We start from the raw sequence: 23,601 nt of genomic DNA, 5'->3' as shown, positions 1-23,601 counted from the left end.
ATTTGGGGAATCAGGAAGAGCCAAAATAAACACGAATCTGCCCACTGTATGGTGCACAATAATATCTTTCATCTGTGACTCAGAAATCTTACATCTTCTGCCATCATCTATGTAATTCTGGCAGGCATTCAAGTAGCATAAAACCCAAGCCCTTTCACAGTTGATAACAAATGTGAGTGAAGCAAAGACAACTTAGGAGAGAATGGCAAAATATGGATCTTAAAATGAGAATAAGATATTGTTAAACATCATGTAATAAAGCAAATATTTAAAAAGCATCAAGCACAGACAACTAGCCAATCTAAACTCAAGAGAATTAGACAAACCATTAACAAGCAAATAGAGTTTTCATGCTGCTTACCAGTTGAATATCAATCTTAGCCATGGATACTTTATTTTTATATTGAGAAAAATATAAAATTATTATTGAATATTTAACCAGATAATGACATTGCCAGATTGGCTTTTAAAAAGATTACTCTGATGACAACTAAATGCAATTTGTAATTGTAATTGGATTCTGAATCAGAGGGAAAAAATTTTTGCTCTATAAAGATATTAGTGAAAAGACTGGAAAATTTGATCAAAGTCTGTAGATTTGATAATAGTATTATATTATTGTTAATTTCTGATATCTATTATACTGTGGTTATGTAAAATAATTTCTCACTTTTAAGAAATACACACTGGCCTGACCAGGCGGTGGTGCAGAGGATAGAGCATTGGACTGGGATGCAGAGGACCCAAGTTCGAGACCCCGAGGTCACCAGCTTGAGCGTGGGCTCATCTGGTTTGAAAAAAGCTCACCAGCTTGGACCCAAGGTCCTGGCTCAAGCAAAGGATTACTCATTCTGCTGAAGGCCCATGGTCAAAGCACATATGAGAAATCAATTAATGAACAACTAAGATATCGCAACGAAAAACAAATGATTGATGCTTCTTATCTCTCTTCATTCCTGTCTGTCCCTATCTGTCCCTCTCTCTGACTCTCTCTCTGTGTCTCTGTCTCTGTAAAAAAAAAAGCAAAAAAAAAAAACACACACACTGAGGTGTTTAGAAGTGATGATATATCATATTTGCAATTTATTCTCAAATAGTCTCCCCCAAAATTTATAAACATAAAAATAGAGACAGAGAAAGAAGAAAATAAGGAAAGAAGGAAGGAAGGGAGGGAGGGAGGGAGGGAGGGAGGGAGGGAGGGAGGGAGGGAGGGAGGGAGGGAGGGAGGGAAGGAGGGAGGAAGGGAGGAAGGAAGGAGTAAAATCTTCAAATTTGGTAAATCTAGGTAAAGGTTATATAAAACTTTATTTTTGAAACTTTTTTAAAATCTAAAATAATTTCAATATAAGTAACTTTTAAAGCACAAGAAAATTATTTTGTTTAAAATATGAGAAATCTTTTAGAGGAAATGAGTAGAAAAACAAAGCATATGTCTAAATAATAAATTAATTTAATTTTTACATTAAAATCAAGCAAATTTTTACCTGATTTAGTTGACTTCTACCTTCCCATCACAGGATGTGATCTAGTCATCTGTTTTTTATTGATCTTTTATTATTCATATATTCTTTATAATTGTAGCAGTTTTATTCAACCTTATATCTAAAAAAGATAAAGGTTTTTCTTGCACCTTTTCTCAACTTTCACCAGAGTATTTTCCAAAAATCTGTTTCTGAAAATTTATACCACTTTGTTATTTAAATTTTCCTAGCCATCACCCTAAAAAACTATGTTCTTTTATTTCACATTTATTAGCTAACCTAATTTCCACACTTTGTGACACTCTCATCTACTCCTCCATTATTTTGTGCTACTCTAAAATTAACTAATATTCTATCTTGTTAGCCTGCCCAACATAGTTCCATCTGCAGACTTAATGAGCTATCTCAACATTCCATTACTGAGGAAGCTAACTAATTATTAAATTATAAGGTAGAATATAAAGAATCTCTCTCTCTCTCTCTCTCTCTCTCTCTCTCTCTCTCACACACACACACACACACACACACACACACACAAATATAGGCTGGCTAATTCTAAATTTTAAAAAGATTAGATGAGAGGAAGAAACTCAATAACAATCCGTCTGCTTCCTGGATGCCTTTATGTTATGATGTTTCTGGTTATTCCACTCACCAAACAACACCACCAAATATGTCTGTATATACTTAAGATCTCTTGGAGCTATGGGGGAGATTTATGCTTGATCAACCAAAACATTGCCGTCTATTTATAGCTAGAGTATCCACATTAAAAACTGGACAAGCTGTCTAGCATCAGAGGCAGAGAGAGCTCAGATGATCTTTTTGTATCTCAGTGGAAGCTGCAGAGATGCTGGTGAGGCCAGTAATCAGCATTTCCTTTCTTCCTTTCTTTTTCTCTTTCTTTTCTTTTCCTTTCTTTCTTTCTTTCTTTCTTTCTTTCTTTCTTTCTTTCTTTCTTTCTTTCTTTCTTTCTTTCTTTCTTTCTTTTACTTCTCTTTCTTCCCTCCTTTCCTTCCTTTTCTTTCCTTCCTTCTCTCCTTCCTTCTCTTCTTTCTTTCTTTCTTTCTTTCTTTCTTTCTTTCTTTCTTTCTTTCTTTCTTTCTTTCTTCCTTTATTTCTTTCCTTCTTTCTTTCTTTATTTTTTCTTTCTTTCTTTCTGACATAAAACATCCCCTTTATTGTGTGAGCTAAGATCAGAATGAGGAGGATTTGTTTGTCTTTCCAAACCTTGATTTTCCTTGGCTAGAGCTACAGCTCCTTCCCCTCTAGCACATAGCCCTCTTCTTGGCCACATGGACCTGGACTTGAAGCTGGAACTGCTCCTTGAGAAGATTGTTAATTTTGGCATTCTTTTTCCTTTCATCATATTTATTTTTAATTTTGTTTATCATTTTTTCTTTAAATCTCTTTCTCCTTGCCTGACTAAATGGTGGTGCAGTGGATAGAGTGTTGGACTGAGATGCAGAAGATCCAGGTTCGAGACCCTGAGGTCTCCAGCTTGAGCGTGGGCTCATCTGGTTTGAGCAAGGCTCACCAGCTTGAGCCCAAGGTCACTGGCTCCAGCAAGGGCTCACTCAGTCTGCTGTAGCCCCCCGACCAAGGCACATATGAGAAAGTAATCAATGAACAACTAAGGTGTCTCAAGGAAGAATTGATGCTTCTCATCTCTCTCTCTTCCTGCTGCCTATCTGTCTCTGTCCCTCTCTCTGACTCTCTCTGTCTCTGTCACAAAAAATAAATAAATAAATAAATAAATAAATAAATAAATAAATAAATAAAATCTCTTCCTCCTTCTAAGGCAGGAGTCAGCCTGGCCTCCTCGTAACCCAGGGGCAATGCCTAGTAGGACTTACAATACTGTCGGTGTAATGTGCTGTCACCAAGCATGATGCAGGTCTTTACTAGGGGTTTTGGTGCAGAGCACCTCATACTTGGATACATTATAGATTACCTAAATAACCCTTGTTTATGCACACAACACTCTGAGCCCCATAAAAAGTTCTCCTCACCCAGGCTCAAAGCTTAGCACTTCTTCTTGCCTTCAGATACACAGACTGTGTGTATGCAGCAGGGACCAATCTTAGTGCTGGCAGCGGGGTATCTCAGTTCACATTTTGTGCTTCTTGTGGTTGGGCTTTCCCTTGCTCCTGTCTTCCCGTGCTTGTGCTAGTTATCCCAAGAGATGCCCCTGGCTTGGCGCTGACTGGAAAGAAAGCCCAATTTCAATATAACCCATGAAGCTTAAGTTGGGGTGAGCTTTCCCTTAGGAAAAAAATGAAGTTGACTCCCAGGTCCAATTTCATTTTTCTCCAGTGAAAAAGTATCACCAAAAACACGTTTTATTGAAAGGAATCAACAAAAGGAGACTATGAGGTCCAAATGTCTAGAGTTCTTGTTTTCTCTCCCATCTCTGAGACTCGTTTATATAGTCACTGGATACACTCACCTTTCAGGAGCAAGGTAACCTCAGAATTTTAGGAAAACCAAAGCAAAAAGAATTAAGCAAAAGCCAAATGTTTCTTTAGAGAAGAATCAGATAATAGTGGCATCTGCTATTTTAATTACAAAATCAAATCATGTTTTATTGGATGGCATTATGGCAGCAATTTTTAATGTTATCAGTGAAATAAATGTCGGGCTATAGAATTTGCAGCTGATGGACAGAGGCAGAAAATGGCATGCTACCAAGCTCAGCAGAATAAGAGTTATTACCATGTGTATTACATTTGGGCCACTCCATGGACTGCACAGAGGTAGAGGAATAAAGTAGGTGATATTTTACTCTGCCCTTCAGTCCTACCATTTTCTGATTCTGTGGAGCTGTAGCTCCTCACAAATAAATCTGACTTGACACATTTACATTTGATCTCTAGCTACGCTCCATTTCTTGTGTCAACTCCACATGTAAAGGTAATACTCAAGAAAAGTTAATAAGATTATTCATGGATGAAAAGCTGTCACTATCTGACAGTCATTGGGCACTTAGTTAAGAAATAACTTTTTATTTTTTATTTTGAGACAATTTTTAAAAAGAAGTCTTGTCACAACCAAGGGGATAGCATCTGGATACCTGAGATCTAACTTGTCATTTGGATATTTTAACCAGAGCCTAACCAGACAGCAGCAAGAAGTTTTGAAGCAGGAAACCGCACAATATATAATCCTGTTGGGTTTTGGGGGGTTTTGGACAGAAGCTTACAAGTATAAAAATTATTCCATAATTTCTTTTACTTTGGGACCTTCTTACTGCCAGTGCTAAAGAAGAAGTACTTTCTCCAAGCTCTGAGTTTTCCCACTCCTGTGGTATCCCATGGACCCCTTCTAGCCAGAGCTAGGAAAGTCGCATTCAAGGATTATTTCTCCTGTGCGTTCTAACACAGCATTTATCATAGACCCTCTAGTTTTCTAGTCCTCTCTGATTGGATCCAGTGAAAAACTGAGTTCCAGATTGAATTGCCAGTGGCTGAGGCCTGGTAGGTCCCCACTGGATTCCGGCAGACAGCTGAGGAACTGCAGAGCCAGAAAGCCTTGAGCCATTCCCGTTTAACAGAGTCTCACAATGTTGGATGAGCAAACCAGCAGGAGAAAACTGCTTTTCATAGCAGCAGGTGAACAAATGGCCCCTCACAGTAGTGGGCAGACAATCCACAATCCGCCCTGAGTTCAAGCACCCATAGCCTTACACAGGCTAGGCACAGTTGCTAGGACACATGGTTCTACCATGTGCTCACACACTAATCACGCAAAGTGCAAGTAAGCAAGCCTAATACAGCTGTTTTCCCAACACAGATATTGACAGCCTGAATTTCAAAAAGGCTATCATCCCTATAAATCCAGAGGGGCAGTGACAGGCACAGTGAGCATGGGAAAGTCACACATAACCTATGTTCCTAACCATTCTTGGTGTGTCAGTCTCTGAACACATCTGTGCAAAAAACCCTACACTAAACACACAGGACACAGGGAATTCCCAGTTTGTACCTTTAAGTTATTATAAACCAATTTTTAAGTTGCAGAACATTGAGGTCTATTCTCAAAAAAATTACCATTCAGGCCCTGGCCAGTTGGCTCAGCGGTAGAGCGTCGGCCTGGCGTGCGAGGGACCCAGGTTCGATTCCCGGCCAGGGCACATAGGAGAAGCGCCCATTTGCTTCTCCACCCCCCACCCCCTCCTTCCTCTCTGTCTCTCTCTTCCCCTCCCGCAGACAAGGCTCCATTGGAGCAAAGATGGCCCGGGCGCTGGGGATGGCTCCTTGGCCTCTGCCCCAGTAGCTAGAGTGGCTCTGGTCGCGGCAGAGCGACGCCCCGGAGGGGCAGAGCATCGCCCCCTGGTGGGCGTGCCGGGTGGATCGCGGTCGGGCGCATGCGAGAGTCTGTCTGACTGTCTCTCCCCATTTCCAGCTTCAGAAAAATACAAAAAAAAAAAAAAAAATTACCATTCATAAAAGGAATCCCCTGTTTCTTTCTATGTTTAGATCCTTTTACTTGTTGACCTTTGGTATCATCCTTTTTCCTTCAATTGCTGCTTAAATGTTATGCATTATCAGTCTTGCAGATTTAATGCCTCTCAATTGAGCAGCCCCACTCCACAGGCTGCTTTTATTAGTGTCAATTTTGTACTCAAAGTCTCTTCTCTAGCCTCTCCCCAGTGCCCACCTGCCTTCCTACCTCAGGCTGATTCCTCACGGACCTGGACAAGGTGTTGCCACTCTGAGGCAGACATGCATCCGGGAGCCTTGACACTGTAAGCAAGCAGTTTGAGAATGCAGCTATATTCTCAAAGTCAGCAGAGAATTTGTGTTGAGGACTGTGCTAGACACTTTCTAACTATATCTCACTTGGTTTCCCAACAGTGCTTTGAAGTAGATAAAGATCATTAGTCTTGTTTTAAGATGAAGAAACTGAAGCTCAGAGAAATTAAATATCTTGCCCCAGGTTATATGGCCAATTAAGAGAGAAACCAAACTTCAAGATGCCAAACTGCATGCTTTTCTCGCCTAAATTGTCAGCTAGCTGGTAAGATTGCAGATCTATCTCTTCAATAGTTACACCACATATCAAAAGCTGTTTTCTGGAAGATTGTTGTGATTAAGCAAAAATCTCATTTCCAGACCAGTTCATTCTGCTTTATGTGAGAATCAGTATTCATGAATTTGATTTTTTTCTCTAGGCCATAAATCCCTTAAGAACAAAGAACTTATTTAAATGATAACAATGTCTGTGGCCTTTGAACAGAGCTTAGCCAAGGACAGCAGGTGATTCAATGAATATCAAGAATGTCATGTTCTCAAGCTGACTTCTCTGTCATTAGGTGTGGTAATCATATTTTCAAGTTGATTTCCACTATAATTTCAAATAATCCTGTCCTAATTTTTAGTTACTCAATAATTAGCTATATATTCTTAATTATTTAATTTTCTCTGCCCTGTTCTCTTTGATAAATAGTTAATGATGTGTGAAAGCAGATGTACTTTTAGAACTGGCTTTTGGAAGCAACGCCTTAGTAAATCCATTCAGTAAAGTAAAGATCACTTTTAGAAAAAAAAAATCCTTTGATTTCTTTTAGTATGAGTAGATTTTCTTAAACCAGTTTTTGTAAACCAGGGAGCTCCTGGGTATAGGTAAACTTCAGTTCCCAGAAAGGATCATTTATCTTATGAGCACAGAACTCAGTGTAAATTGTAAGAAAATGCATATCTGAATTTCCAGAAAGTCTAAGAACAAACACTTCACAAAATTCCATTTTGTTTACCAGGCATTTCCACTCCAATGGCAGGTTGTGATGCTAAAAAAGCAACATCACAAATTTGTATCTACTTGATACAGCTGGTTTAGAACAAAATAAGCTAAATATGGAGGCGAAATGCTATGACACATTCGCAGCAGCAAAGGATATGTCATATGTGCCAGAGAACTTTGAGAGAAATATTATTATAACAAAAGATAATAAGCAGAAAACTACTTTGCTTCAGTTAAAGCTGTCAGAGTGGATAAAATGGGAAGCGATTGGTGTATGATCTTTTTCCTTTCCCATATGAAAAATCAAACCTGTTATAGTAAAAAACCTAATTTACAGGAGTGTGTTTTACTCTTATGCAACTTCCAGAAAATTGAAAAGGCATTTGTCAGCCAGTTTCCTGCAGTATGCATTATTGAGCTGTCTGTCTCCCTTTTGCTGTGCTGTTGCAAAAAGTATTTAAATATTGACATTTGCATTTTGATTATAAGTCTAACAAGCAGTTTCATGCTGATAGCTCAACTGTTATTTTTTCCCCCAACTTTCAATATTATTAAACTTGGTGGCTGTCAAAAGAGAACATCCTGTCAGTAAATTTTTTTAGATTTACTCTATGTGAAGCCAGGATGGAGGTGGGGGGGGGGGGGAGATGGAGGGAGAGGTCTTATATTAAAATACTTAGGAAAGTTTCCAGCATTAATAACTACTCAATAAATAGTAGCTACGATTACCATGAATTTCCCTACTTTAGGGAAATGATATTCCAGCAGTCCAACAATGGGCCTGGTTAAGTCTGCCATATTAGGCCTGAGCAGCAGATGACACAGTGGATAGAGCATTGGCCTGGGACACTGAGGACCCAGGTTCTAAACCCCAAGGTTGCTGGCTTACGTGTGAGATCATAGACATGACCCCATGGTTGCTGACTTGAGCGCAAAGGTCACTGGCTTGAAGCCCCAAGTGCCTGGCTTGAGCAAGGGGTCACTGGCTCAGCTGGAGCCCACCCCGGGTCAAGACACATATGAGAAAGCAATCAATGAATAACTAAAGTGCCACAACTATAAGTTCATGCTTCTCATCTCTCTCCATTTTTGTCTTTCTCTTCCCCCCTCTCTCTCTCTCTCTCTCTCTCTCTCTCTCTCTCTCTTCCTCTCTCTTGCAAAAAAAAAATCTTCCATATTGGTTTTGGTGAGAAAGAGACAGTTCTGCCAGGAGCAATTTACTCAAGTCCTTTAAAAAGAGCAATCTGATTCAGTCCCTGTCTTTGAATTTAACCTCCAATTCTAAACAAGTGGCAAGAATTAAGAGTAATTCTTCTCAGTATTAAAAATGAGACTTTTTAAAAATGTAGGTAGTTGGTAAATATACCTGCCTTTTATAGTAGTAAAATGCTGAATCTTAAAATGTAGGTCTATCTTACTGTCTGAAAATTGCCTACAATGTTCAGAGGATAACTCTTGATTTTAAACTGAATCTGCACTCTTATACGCAAAGCCTATTCAAGTGAGCAGAGTGCTTTTGTAAATAAATAAATAAATAAATAAATATATATATATATATACAATAAAAAATTTTATTAGTAGTAATAGAGGTAGAAATATATAATACAGTCTAGAAACATGAGTTTTAAACAATATTTGCCGAGCATTAAAAATGGAGTCAACTCATAAAAATAACACAGAGTAATTATGTATGCCAAAGGCAGTAAAAAAAAAAAAAAAAAAAAAAATATATATATATATATATATATATATATATATATATATATATTGATTTTGCCAAGCTTTATATCACAATCACAGGAAAATGAAGGTTCTAATTTCTTTAGAACTCAATTCTCATAACCTGACTCTTCAGAGCTCAGCCTTAGAAACTACCTTAAATTTAAAACTGAAGAAAGTCAAACACTGAGACTCAAACATGGAAGAGAAGCAAGAGCTAAGGAGCAGGTGAGGGAAGAGAGGGTCAAGAAAGACCAGAGGGTTTAGTTCACAATGATCAAGAGAATCGTTGTCAATATTAGACCATCATCTCCCCACTAACAGAAAAGTCCAGCTCAGCTTGTAAGATTTCTAATCTACTAAATGCAAAATAGAAATACAGTTTATAGGTAAACATGATTGTGCATAATGTTACTTTATATATGGCTTCCATGAAGAATGTATTTTAAGTAACAACACAAATATCCACCTATTTTAAATTACTGTTTCATTTTATTTAGTATAAATTCCAATATCATTCTTTATATCCTAGAGTTAATTAATTAGTAAACTGCAGTGGGACTTATGTGACAACATTTATATTCTCTCAGTAAATACTACATTAGAATTAATCCGTCTTATCAAAAAATTCTTCCCAATTCTAATTCAGGCATATTAGTTATGAATGAATTAACATTGGCATGATAAATGCCAAATAAATTAATAACTATTGACCACTACATAAAAAGACAATAGAAAAATTGAAAACCTTAAAATATAGTTTGGGAAGGAACAGTTCCCACCTGGTTTATTCCATCATAAAGAGATGGGTGGTTGTTTTTCTCATACTTTTGAGATTTAAACAAATTTATATCACTCAAATATTCAATAGCTCACCGTTTAGTTACTTTTGTTTCTTTTTTTCATTTTTGTTCTTTTTTTCAGAGAGAGAGGAAGAGAAAGGAGAGAGATGAGAAGGATCAACTCCTAGTTGAGTCACTTTAGTTGTTCATCGATTGTTTCTCATATGTGCCTTAACAAGGGAGCTCAAGCCAAGCCAGTGACCCCTTGCTCAAGCCAGTGACCTTGGGCTAAAGCCAGCAATCCTGGGCTTCAAGTCAGCCACCTTCGGGCTCAAGCCAGCGAACTTAAGATCATGTTGATGATCTCACACTCAAGCTGGCAACCTCAGGATTTCAAACCTGGGATCTCAGCATCCCAGATCAACACTCTATCCACTGTGCCACTACTGATCAGGTGCTTTTTGTTTCTTTTATACTTGATTATCTTTTATCATTTTTTTGAAATTAAAACTTGAGATATACTGAAGTCTGAATAAAACCCTTCAAAAATATTTTTTAAATACTATGCAGGTATTTCTAGGCTCATAAACAACTTTCCCCAGCAATGATTATCTTCCACTATTAAAAGGTATTGTCATTAATAGAAAAAACAAAAACTGCATAGAGAATCTGTCTTGATAGTAAAACAGTCCTTGGGGTGAGTAGAAGATATAAAATGAACATTTGAATATCAAGTAAGGTTTCATAACAGTATATCTATATATAAACTTTAAGCCTTGGAAAGTAATAAATATTGCACTGAAGATTTTCACCATGAGCTTCAAAGACAATTTTACTTTTGGCTAGAATCAGTCTTCACACATACAAAGTCCCATTTAACATCCTAAAAAAGGCTGATCCAAGGAATGATATATTTATTTTTGCATATTCAACTAAAAGCTCACACATTTTTAAATATACTACTTTATTGAAAAAATTTTTACCAACTGCAATAACATGATGTATTTAAGCCCCCACATTGAGTATGACTATATGCTAGGAATTAGCTTAAATCTCAAGATCCATGAAAGAGAGTTCTAAGCTCCAATCTCTCATTTTTAATTGTATTTGCTACAAAGTTGCTACCATCCTTTTCAAATTATAATAATTGCTATAAGATATATACTTAATGATTGGTCTGGAAAATTAAGGAACAATAAACCACCTACAGATATTTCAAGGTTGACCTGCTTCACAGAGAATTTTTTTCAATTCTTTAAATAATGGTCTGCACCAAAGAAGACAGTTGTTATACAAATATTTGCACCCAAGACTATAGTGGGCTCCAGCGGGCCTGCTGATGGGGATGGAAGGCTAAATGCCCGGACCCTCTTTGTAAGGCCCTGCAAGAATGGGATAGCCATTCTGGCCAACTTCCTGACAGAATCTTCTGACGTCACCAAATACAACCCAAACCTAGGAGGAGGATCCTGGAATTTGAGAACCCATGTTATCAGCAACAACAGAGGTACGGGGTACAAATTTGAGCTATTAGATTATGGAAGTGATCCAAAGTTCTAGTCCTGCTAGCTAGCCCTGACGAAGGACTCTCACAAAGTGGTGATCATCTTCAATGACATCCCAAGCCTCCGGAAGGAAAAGGAGATGTGGCTGGCATTCCTGCTTCATTCAGCAGCAACTCTTACAGGACACCCAGTGTCTGTTAAGTGCACACCACAACCGGTCTCTGAAAGTGATTAGGGAAAACTGTCTTTATCACCAGTCCTGAACAAGCTGAAGCTGATGCATTTAAATCTTGAGTATAACTCAGAAGAGATCTAGATGGAATTCACAAAGGATTTAAAAAAACATAAGAAACTCAGCATCCGAGAGCAGAGACTGGGAGGATGTCAATTATTACCTAACTAGTCTTCATTTGGACACTTCTACATTCCAAATGAGGTCAACTTATTTTCCAAGGCAGATATGAAATATTACCCAGCTACTGATATTTTTTTCTCCCTGTGAGTATAGAAGAATTTTTCTTTATTTGCTTAAAGGTAGCAATCACTCAAGGACTTGAATCATTCCTTCTATTCTCCATCTTATCCTAACTCTGTATTTCCCCCAGAGCAATGCTTTGTGAAAAGACAGAAAGCAAAAAGCCCATCTCTCATCCCTAACCTAATCCCCTAACATAGTTTTAAACTTGTTTTATACACACAGAGGAATATGAGAGACCCACCAGTTAAGCCACCGTGTAAAACAACTGTCATCGCACAAAATAATTTTTGTGACCTACTGCCTCTGGAAAGCCAAAGAAACAAACTACCCTCCAATGCCCAGCTGTCTTGCTAGGAAAACATTGCCCCTCAAGAGCCAATGAAAGCCAGTTCCTCACCTCACTCAGGGCCGATACTATTCTCCTGGTGCCTGGCCCTTTCTTCTCTTGGAAAGAAATAACCTCTTCGCCCTGGCCGGTTGGCTCAGCGGTAGAGCGTCGGCCTAGCGTGCGGAGGACCCGGGTTCGATTCCCGGCCGGGGCACATAGGAGAAGCGCCCATTTGCTTCTCCACCCCTCCGCCGCGCTTTCCTCTCTGTCTCTCTCTTCCCCTCCCGCAGCCAAGGCTCCATTGGAGCAAAGATGGCCCGGGCGCTGGGCATGGCTCTGTGGCCTCTGCCTCAGGCACTGGAGTGGCTCTGGTCGCAATATGGCGACGCCCAGGATGGGCAGAGCATCGCCCCCTGGGGGGCAGAGCACCGCCCCTGGTGGGCGTGCCGGGTGGATCCCGGTCGGGCGCATGCGGGAGTCTGTCTGACTGTCACTCCCTGTTTCCAGCTTCAGAAAAATGAAAAAAAAAAAAAAGAGAAAAAAAAATTAGAAATAACCTCTTCTACTTCAGTTTTTCCACTATCTGTGACTTCTTTCACAGCCCACGTCTCCAGCTGATCTAACACTTTGATATTCATCAATTCAGTGTTCATGGTGACTTTATCCCTTTGAGTAGTGAGTTTTTTTGTTAACCCTTTGAGTGAGGACGTACATGAATGTTTATTCTACTCAAAGCATTAAAGAATATAATGACCATGAATAATAAGAATCTACTATATCTCTATTTCTTTCAATTTAAAGGTTTTCAGGTTAGTTTAGTCTCAAATACACACACATATACACACACACACACACACACACACACACACGCACACGCATACCCAAACTGGAGCCACTGTCAGGGATTTATAAAATTTAACTAGCCCGAGCGGGGTAATACACACAAATTTAGTATCTGTTAAAACTATTAACAAAATATTAGCTTATCTTAATTACATACTTATATATTTCATTGTAAACTCAAAAGCTCATTTTTCTTCTCAGACACAATGCTTATGAAGCTAGTGATAGAACTTTGAAAGAGCTATACACTTATGGAATATGAAAGCAAGTTTTATCAAAAGCTTGTCCTTGGCACAGACTCAGTAGGACCTTCAATTTGTAAACTTTATCTAGTTGTTTAAATTACCAAAATATGATATAGTTAATGTTGTATGCTGGCAACAATTCTAAAAGTTATTTTGAAAACATAAATGCATTACGTTACTGCTCAGAGTCACCTATAATTCCTATGGAGTCGTTCGATTCCTGTCACTTTCAGTTTTACATGAATAAACTAAGTGTCCATGTGGTCATAGATGAGAACAAGTTCACATGCTGGAGCAACTCATGGCAACCACAGGGAAGCCTGAAATGTACTTCCCTTTTAGGGCAAACAGAAAATTGTTCTCTGAGGGTCTTGAGTGATCTTAACACACTCCCCAGAAAACACACCTACACACACAACCCTTTCTAAATGGCTTGTACAGCAGAACACCCCCTTCCTCCTCGGTGAGCCCTTACTCAGAGCCAAGAAGCTGCAGAGAGCGATGGCCCCCCTTCCACTTGGGATTTCCTACAGTTAGGGCCTGTTTGAAGCTGCACCATTATTTGGTTTAAGCCCATAGGTCATACTGCATGAGTTTAAGGCACCACTCGGCTACTTATTCATTGTGCAATCTTAGATATACCACTTCATCTCTGGGCCTTGTGTGTGTGTGTGTGTGTGTGTGTGTGTGTGTGTGTGTGTATCATATATATATATATGTATATGTATATCTTTATTATATACAGCTTAAGTGTCTGTTTGTCGCCGATAGCTTATTGGTTGCTTGCGTAACTGTACTAGCCAATGGGGTGAAGTTGCCACGGCATTCAAATAGTCCCACCTTCTGGCATGCCACCTCACAAATTGAGGTTAAAGATTGGAGCAATTATTATGCTGTTAAGAAATCTTAACACCAGAAGGGGTCTTTGCAATGGTACAAGACTAGAAGTTCTCCAATTGAAAAATAATGTCATAATAGCTAAGTCTTTGACTGGCTCCTCTAAAGGTGAAATACATGTCATTCCAAGAATTGATTTGGCTCCATCTCAAACAGGGTTGCCGTTTCAATTGAGACGTAGACAATTTCCTGTAAAACTTGCCTTTGCTATGACCATCAATAAGTCTCGAGTGACGTCACGGAAATGGCGCCGTGAGCAGCGCATCCGACAGATTTCCCCAAAATCACAACAAATTTATCAACTAGAAACAGGAAAATTTATCCTCGGAGCATTCCGGAGTTCCACACAAACTGAAAGCGAAAGGACTGTTATCACTTGAATCTGAGAGACGAGGGTGTGGAGGAAGCTACCGCAGGGACGTTCATCCAAGCCGCGAGGAAGTGCGCCTGTGGTGGTGGTGAGTCAGCCCACACTCGGGAGCCGCGAGCAGCCGCCGCGAGCAGCCGCCGCGAGCAGCCGGGAGCAGCCGCCACGAGCAGCCGCCGCGAGCAGCCGCGAGCAGCCGCAGGCGCACGCCCGGTTCAGTTGCAGAGCGAGCACCGCCCACACTCCTGAGCGGCGAGCAGCCACTGGCGCGCGCCCGGTCCGGTTACAGACCGAGCACCACTAACGTTCCCAGCGGCCCGCGCACTGTGAGTGAGAGTCGCCAGCCACCGGTGCCCGAGCACCCCATTCGCGCGTGTACCCTGGGCATTCCACGCACCCAGAGCGCCCTGCTGGCCCGCACACCCAGGGTGCCCCATCATCCTGCACCCGGTGCGCCCCAGCCGCCAGCAGCGGGGGGAGCTGGAGAGGCCCCAGGGCGGTCTTCCCTACTTGGGAGATTCTCTCCGTGGGCGGGGCACCTCACCCAGCCATTCAAGCTAACAATCAAGCGTTGGGGGAGGGGTGCACGCAGGCAGCCTGAAATACCTTCGGGAGCACAGCTGCGACCCAATTACTGAAATAAACTTAACCCGTGAAATCTGCGCACCCTCGGTTCTAATTGATAAGATCTCTCTCAGTTCAGCGACCCAAGACAAGAGGCGTGATATTTTTTGGTGCCTCTCGCTAATGGGGCGGGGGCAACTTCTGATTGATAGAGCCTCCATATTCAGGGATAAACACTAACAAGAAGGACTTGGCAGATAATAAGATCTATACTACACTAGTCGCAAGCAGAGACTAGTGCCTCTTCTTCCCAGCCAAAACAGGCTACAAAGTGTGGAAAGCCTGGGTTGAGAGGTCCAACGGAATGCTAGGTGCTGAACAGTCACCTTGACAACAATTGACTCCCACCCCCGCCTGATTACACTGGAGGCCCTGACTGCCAGAGCCTTTCCCAAAGCCTTGCACTGAGTGGGGATAGAGTGGGGATTTCCCAGCTCTTTGAGCCTCTTACTCCCCAGGCAGAAGCAGTGGCAGCCTTATAGCTGGATCACCAGGCTGCTAATTCAGGAAGGGGGGACTAGGAGAGAGAATCCAGGAAAGCAAACTCTCTCATCATTGGACCCTGCAAACGCCAACAAGCCTTGACTACCAGCAAGACTAAAGCCAATTATATGACATTGCCATAGAATCCCATCAACTGCAAATCCCTACCTAAGTGTGACACAGGGGCAGAGCCTGGGGTACAGAGTCACCGACCAGGAAGAGGGAGAGAAAAGAAAAAGGAAGAAGTTAACATCTCAAAATCAAGAAAAATCCACAGACTTAACAACTTGTTCCACAAATTTTTTTGTTGTTGTTTGTTTCTTCTATCTTATTGCCTTTATTTCCTCCACCTCGGTCCTTCTATTCTCTGCCCATTTTATGCTTCCCTTTTCTTGAACTACACTACCCATAAGTGTTACATTTTATTTCTCTTCTTCATCCTCACCCTCCTTTAAGGTTATACTCCAAAACACTTAACTCTCACTCTCTCCTCTTTTGTTTTTTTTTGTTTTGCTTTATTTTGTTTTTTTCTCTTCCTTTTTTATTTCTTCCTTCGTTTTTCTCTTTTTCTTATTTTTTCCTTTCTATTCGTTTTTTCTTTTCTCATTTTACTTTCCTCCCATTTAATCCTCAATCACGAACAAATTAGTTAATTTGGGACTCAAGGCTTTTTTTGGCTTTATTTTTCTTTTTCGCTTTTGTTTTTGTTTTTTTCTTGTTTGTTTATTTTTGTGGCATTTTGGGTCCTCCCAACCCAAGGTCTCCATTGTATTTAGTCTTCGCTCCACTTAATACAACAGATTTTTACTTATTATTTTTATTTTTTCTTCTTTATTATTCCTTTTTTTGTCCTTTTTTCTGGTTCCCTCTTATCCCTCTCATTATATCTCTTAGTTGACCATCACTCACAAGCAAATCATCTTATGCTTGTCTAAGATATTCTTCCTTTTTTTTTTTTTTTTTTTTTGCATTTAGTAGGTCCCAACTCCCCTTTTTTTGCCCCTTGAACTCTTCACCCCAAATCAGGCCCTCCATTATAGGCACGATATTTCCCTGGGGAGGGGAGAGGAGGGAAAGAGAAGAAAGAAAAAAAGGGGGAAATAATAAATTATTACTGTTTTTTGGGGGGATTTTTTGGTTTTTGTGTTTTTTTACTTTTTCTCTTTATTAATTCTAATTAGTGCTATCAACAAGACCACCCTCAGATGCCAATAAGAAAGAGGAAATCAAATATTATGGATACAAAAGAAAGAGAGGTAACACAAATAGATGTGGAAAAATCTATGGAGAAAAGACTTAACATATTGGAAGCCTTGGAGCTAAATGACAAAGAATTTAAAATAGAAATCTTAAAAATATTCAGTGATATACAAGAAAACACAGAAAGGCAATATAGGGAGATCAGAAAACAACTCAATGAACACAAAGAATATATTACCAAGGAAATTGAAACTATAAAAACAAATCAAACAGAAATGAAAAACTCAATTCACGAGCTGAAAAACGAGGTAACAAGATTAGCTAGCAGAACAGCCCAGATTGAAGATAGGATTAGTGAAATAGAAGACAAACAACTTGAGGCACAACAGAGAGAAGAAGAAAGAGACTCAAAAATAATAAAAAAACAAGAAAGCCCTACAGGAATTGTCTGACTCCATCAGAAAGAATAACATAAGAATAATAGGTATATCAGAGGGAGAAGAGAAAGAAAATGGAATGGAGAATATACTCAAACAAATAATAGACGAGAACTTCCCAAGCCTGTGGAAAGAACTAAAGCCTCAAATTCAAGAAGCAAACAGAACACTGAGTTTTCTTAACCCCAACAAACCCACTCCAAGGCACATCATAATAAAGATGACACAAACCAATGACAAAGAAAAAATTCTCAAGGCAGCCAGGGAAAAGAAGAGTACAACATATAAAGGAAGGCCTATTAGATTATCATCAGATTTCTCAGCAAAAACTCTACAAGCTAGAAGAGAGTGGACCCCAATATTTAAAGCCCTGAATGAGAGGAACTTTCAGCCAAGAATAATATACCCATCAAAGCTATCCTTCAAGTATGAAGGAGATATAAAAACATTCACAAATACAGAAAAGATGAGAGAATTTATCAACAGAAAGCCCCCACTCCAGGAAATACTAAAGGGGGTTTTCCAACCAGATTCAAAGAACAAAAGAAAACAACACCACAAGTAACAGCTCCACCAAGAACACAATAAAACCAAACTTAAACTGTGACAACAAAGGAAAAAAAGGGGGGAGAGAATGGAGATTAACAGTAGCAAAGGATGATGAAGTGCAGAAAGACTTATAAGATAGGGTACTACAATGAATATGGTAGGTACCCTTTTCATTACTTAATGGTAACCACCCTAGAAAAAACCACCACAAAAACACTTGACTTAAAAAAGGTAGCAACAGAGGAAAGAAGTATGGAACACAAACAAACAAACAAATGATAGAAAAAACAAAAGAGAAGAATCAAACTAGATACAAAACTAACAGAAAGCAATTTATAAAATGGCAGTAGGGAACCCACAAGTGTCAATAATTACACTAAATGTAAATGGATTAAACTTACCAATAAAAAGACACAGAGTAGCAGAATGGATTAAAAAAGAAAATCCAACTATATGCTGCCTACAAGAAACACATCTAAGCAACAAGGATAAAAACAAATTCAAAGTGAAAGGCTGGAAAACAATACTCCAAGCAAACAACACCCAAAAAAAAGCAGGTGTAGCAATACTCATATCTGATAATGCTGACTACAAGACATAAAAAGTACTCAGAGACAAAAATGGTCATTTCATAATGATTAAGGGGAAGTTGAATCAAGAAGACATAACAATCCTTAATATATATGCACCAAACCAAGGAGCACCAAAATATATAAGACAGCTACTTATTGACCTTAAAACAAAAACTAACAAAAATACAACCATACTTGGAGACCTCAATACTCCGCTGACGGCTCTAGATCGGTCATCCAAACAGAGAATCAATAAAGATATAGTGGCCTTAAACGAAATACTAGAACACCTGGATATGATAGACATCTACAGGACACTTCATCCCAAAGCGACAGAGTATACATTTTTCTCTAGTGTACATGGAACATTCTCAAGAATTGACCATATGTTGGGCCACAAAGACAATATCAGCAAATTTAGAAAAATTGAAATTGTACCAAGCATATTTTCTGATCATAAAGCCTTGAAACTAGAATTCAACTGCAAAAAAGACGGGGGAAAACCCACAAAAATGTGGAAATTAAACAACATACTTCTAAAAAATGAATGGGTCAAAGAAGAAATAAGTGCAGAGATCAAAAGATATATACAGACAAATGAAAATGAAAATACGACATATCAGAATCTCTGGGATGCAGCAAAAGCAGTAATAAGAGGAAAGTTCATATCACTTCAGGCCTATATGAACAAACAAGAGAGAGCCGAAGTAAACCACTTAACTTCACACCTTAAGGAACTAGAAAAAGAAGAACAAAGACAACCCAAAACCAGCCGAAGAAAGGAGATAATAAAAATCAGAGCAGAAATAAATGAAATAGAGAACAGAAAAACTATAGAAAAAAATCAATAAAACAAGGAGCTGGTTCTTTGAAAAGATCAACAAAATTGACAAACCCTTGGCAAGACTCACCAAGGAAAAAAGGCACAGGACTCAAATAAATAAAATCCAAAATGAAAGAGGAGAGATCACCACAGACATCATAGATATACAAAGAATTATTGTAGAATACTATGAAAAATTATATGCCACCAAATACAACAATCTAGAAGAAATGGATAAATTCCTAGAACAATACAACCTTCCTAGACTGAGTCATGAAGAAGCAGAAAGCCTAAACAGACCAATCAGCAGGGAGGAAATAGAAAAAACTATTAAAAACCTCCCCAAAAATAAAAGCCCAGGCCCAGACGGTTATACTAGTGAATTCTATCAAACATTCAAAGAAGACTTGGTTCCTATTCTACTCAAAGTCTTCCAAAAAATTGAAGAAGAAGCAATACTTCCAAACACATTTTATGAGGCCAACATAACCCTCATACCAAAACCAGGCAAGGATGGCACAAAGAAAGAAAACTACAGACCAATATCTCTAATGAATACAGATGCTAAAATTCTAAACAGAATACTGGCAAACCGAATACAACAACATATTAAAAAAATAATACATCATGATCAAGTGGGATTCATCCCAGAATCTCAAGGATGGTTCAACATACGCAAAACGGTTAACGTAATACACCATATCAACAAAACAAAGAACAAAAACCACATGATCTTATCAATAGATGCAGAAAAGGCTTTTGATAAAATACAACACAATTTTATGTTTAAGACTCTCAACAAAATGGGTATAGAAGGAAAATATCTCAACATGATAAAGGCCATATATGATAAACCATCAGCCAACATCATTTTAAACGGCATAAAACTGAGGACTTTCTACCTTAAATCAGGAACAAGACAGGGTTGTCCACTCTCTCCACTCTTATTTAACATGGTGCTAGAAGTTCTGGCCAGAGCAATCAGACAAGACAAAGAAATAAAAGGCATCCATATCGGAAAAGAAGAAGTAAAGGTATCACTTTTTGCTGATGATATGATCCTATACATCGAAAACCCGAAGGACTCCACAAAAAGATTATTAGAAACAATAAACCAATACAGTAAGGTCGCAGGATACAAAATTAACATACAGAAGTCCATAGCCTTTCTCTATGCCAACAATGAAATATTAGAAAACGAACTCAAAAAAATAATCCCCTTCACGATTGCAACAAAAAAAATAAAATACCTAGGAATAAACATAACAAAGAATGTAAAGGACCTATATAATGAAAATTACAAAGCATTGTTAAGGGAAATCGAAAAAGATGCAATGAGATGGAAAAATATTCCTTGTTCTTGGATAGGAAGAATAAATATAATCAAAATGGCCATATTACCCAAAGCAATATACAAATTTAATGCAATTCCCATCAAAATCCCTATGAGATTTTTTAAAGAAATGGAACAAAAAATCATCAGATTTATATGGAACAATAAAAAACCCCGAATAGCCAAAACAATCCTAAGGAAAAAGAATGAAGCTGGGGACATTACAATACCTGACTTTAAACTATATTATAGGGCCACAATAATCAAAACAGCATGGTATTGGCAGAAAAATAGACACTCAGACCAATGAAACAGAATAGAAAGCCCAGAAATAAAACCACATATATATGGTCAAATAATCTTTGATAAAGGGGCCAAAAACACACAATGGAGAAAAAAAAGCCTCTTCAACAAATGGTGTTGGGAAAACTGGAAAGCCACATGCAAAAGAATGAAACTCGACTACAGCCTGTCCCCGTGTACTAAAATTAATTCAAAATGGATCAAAGACCTAAATATAAGACCTGAAACAATAAAGTACATAGAAGAAGACATAGGTACTAAACTCATGGACCTGGGTTTTAAAGAACATTTTATGAACTTGACTCCAATGGCAAGAGAAGTGAAGGCAAAGATAAATGAATGGGACTACATCAGAATAAAAAGTTTTTGCTCAGCAAGAAAAACTGATATAAAAATAAACAGACAGCCAACTAAATGGGAAATGATATTTTCAAACAACAGCTCAGATAAGGGCCTAATATCCAAAATTTACAAAGAACTCATAAAACTCAACAACAAACAAACAAACAATCCAATAAAAAATGGGAAGAGGACATGAATAGACACTTCTCCCAGGAAGAGATACAAATGGCCAACAGATATATGAAAAGATGCTCAGCTTCATTAGTTATTAGGGAAATGCAAATCAAAACTACAATGAGATACCACCTCACCCCTGTTAGATTAGCTATTATCAACAAGACGGGTAATAGCAAATGTTGGAGAGGCTGTGGAGAAAAAGGAACCCTCATTCACTGTTGGTGGGACTGTAAAGTAGTACAACCATTATGGAGGAAAGTATGGTGGTTCCTCAAAAAACTGCAAATAGAACTACCTTATGACCCAGCAATCCCTCTACTGGGTATATACCCCAAAACCTCAGAAACATTGATACGTGAAGACACATGTAGCCCCATGTTCATTGCAGCACTGTTCACAGTGGCCAAGACATGGAAACAACCAAAAAGCCCTTCAATAGAAGACTGGATAAAGAAGATGTGGCACATATACACTATGGAATACTACTCAGCCATAAGAAATGATGACATCAGATCATTTACAGCAAAATGGTGGGATCTTGATAACATTATAAGGAGTGAAATAAGTAAATCAGAAAAAAACAAGAACTACATGATTCCATACATTGGTGGAACATAAAAATGAGACTAAGAGACATGGACAAGAGTGTGGTGGTTACCAGGGGTGGGGGGAGGGAGGACAGGGGGAGAGTTAGGGGGAGGGGGAGGGGCACAGAGAACTAGATAGAGGGTGGCGAAGGACAATCTGACTTTGGGCGAGGGGTATGCAACATAATTTAATGACAAAATAACCTAGACATGTTTTCTTTGAATATATGTACCCTGATTTATTAATGTCATCCCATTACCATTAATAAAAATTTATTTAAAAAAAATAAATATATAAAAATAAGTCTCAGGGCCAAACACTTAAGCGTGTTGGCATTTTTTTACCTGAGCCTGCATTTGGACATGGTCAACTTTATGTTGCCTGTTCAAGAGTTCATGAAAGAACGGACGTAAAATTAAAAATAATTGATGGTCCTCTGCAAGGTGAGCTTAAAAATGATGGAAAGATCTACACAAGAAATGTTGTGTACAAAGCGATCTTTGACATGTGAACTAACATTTTATTATTTAATTCACCTTTATTTATTGAGCTAGGGGTGGCTCTTAAGAAATGTACTGCCAGTGGTTTCCTTCATTGCACTCTACTTTAAGCAATTAAGCAAGTAGAAGGGGGAAACCCCGTGGGGCAGTAAGCAAAGGGGCGTCCTCGCCACCTGCTCTGCCCCTCCGGGATGTCGCTCTGCCACGACCAGAGCCACTCTAGCACCTGGGGCAGAGGCCAAGGAACCATCCCCAGCACCCGGGCCATCTTTGCTGCAATGGAGCCTTGGCTGCAGGAGGGGAAGAGAGAGATATAGAGGAAGGAGGGGAGGGGGGTGGAGAAGCAAATGGGCACTTCTCCTATGTGCCCTGGCCAGAAATCGAACCCGGGTCCCCCGCACGCCAGGCCAACGCTCTACCACTGAGCCAACCAGCCGGGGCCTGCACAAATAATTTTAATTATAATTTATAATATCTAGAACAGCGGTCATTTCCTATGACCACCGGGCTTTCTAGTATATATATATATATATATATATATATATATATATATATAATATATTATATATTATATATTATATATTATATATATATATGCACCTATATATAATTACATTCTACAAAAGAATATAATTTTAAGTGCCAAATAAATATAAAAAGTATGTAAACTAACATGCAAAATGCTTGGCACTTGGTAAATGATAAATGCCAATGCTTACATTTTCTGTGTGCGTGTGTGTGTGTATATATATATTATTGTTAAAATATGTATATAATTTATATTTATGTAAATATGTATCTATATATTTATATACTTTTATACATCTATAAATATAATATATAAAGAAATAAATACATACATGTATATGTATAGTATATTAGTGATCAGCAAACTTTTCTGTAAAGAGCCAGATAGTAAATAGTTTAGAGTTTGAGAGCCATAACTTCTGTATTACATCTACTCATCTTTTGCACTACAAAAGAGATCATAGACAACACATAAACAAAGAAGCTTTGCTGTTTTCCAATAACACTTTATTTAGCAAAATAGGTGGAGGACACTTAGGAGAGGCCTGCCGGAGGGCTAGGGCATCTCTGCTACCAACCATGTGTAAGCTGTCCACACACTGGTGGCCTGATGCTGCACTTCGAATGCAGCAATGTTGATGTGTTATGATGCCTATCTTTCACCACCCTGGCTACTGCAATCCCCAGCAGTACAGTGAAATATTAAAGGCTCTCCAGCACACAGGATGGATACATTAACTTTCAGTTTAAGAAAA

The 23,601-nt window shown here is 38.8% G+C and overlaps 1 pseudogene; it reads left to right on the top strand.

Annotated features, from left to right (window-relative positions):
* The first annotated feature begins 7,336 nt into the window (after positions 1–7,336).
* Positions 7,337–11,693, top strand: LOC136379512 (intraflagellar transport protein 22 homolog; annotated as a pseudogene).
* The last annotated feature ends 11,908 nt before the right edge of the window (positions 11,694–23,601 follow it).

The sequence above is a fragment of the Saccopteryx leptura genome, chromosome 8 (assembly GCF_036850995.1).
Source record: "Saccopteryx leptura isolate mSacLep1 chromosome 8, mSacLep1_pri_phased_curated, whole genome shotgun sequence".
NCBI classification, from domain to species: domain Eukaryota; kingdom Metazoa; phylum Chordata; class Mammalia; order Chiroptera; family Emballonuridae; genus Saccopteryx; species Saccopteryx leptura.
The sequence above is the reverse complement of the archived record's forward strand: the minus strand, read 5'-3'. Positions and strand labels throughout refer to the sequence as shown.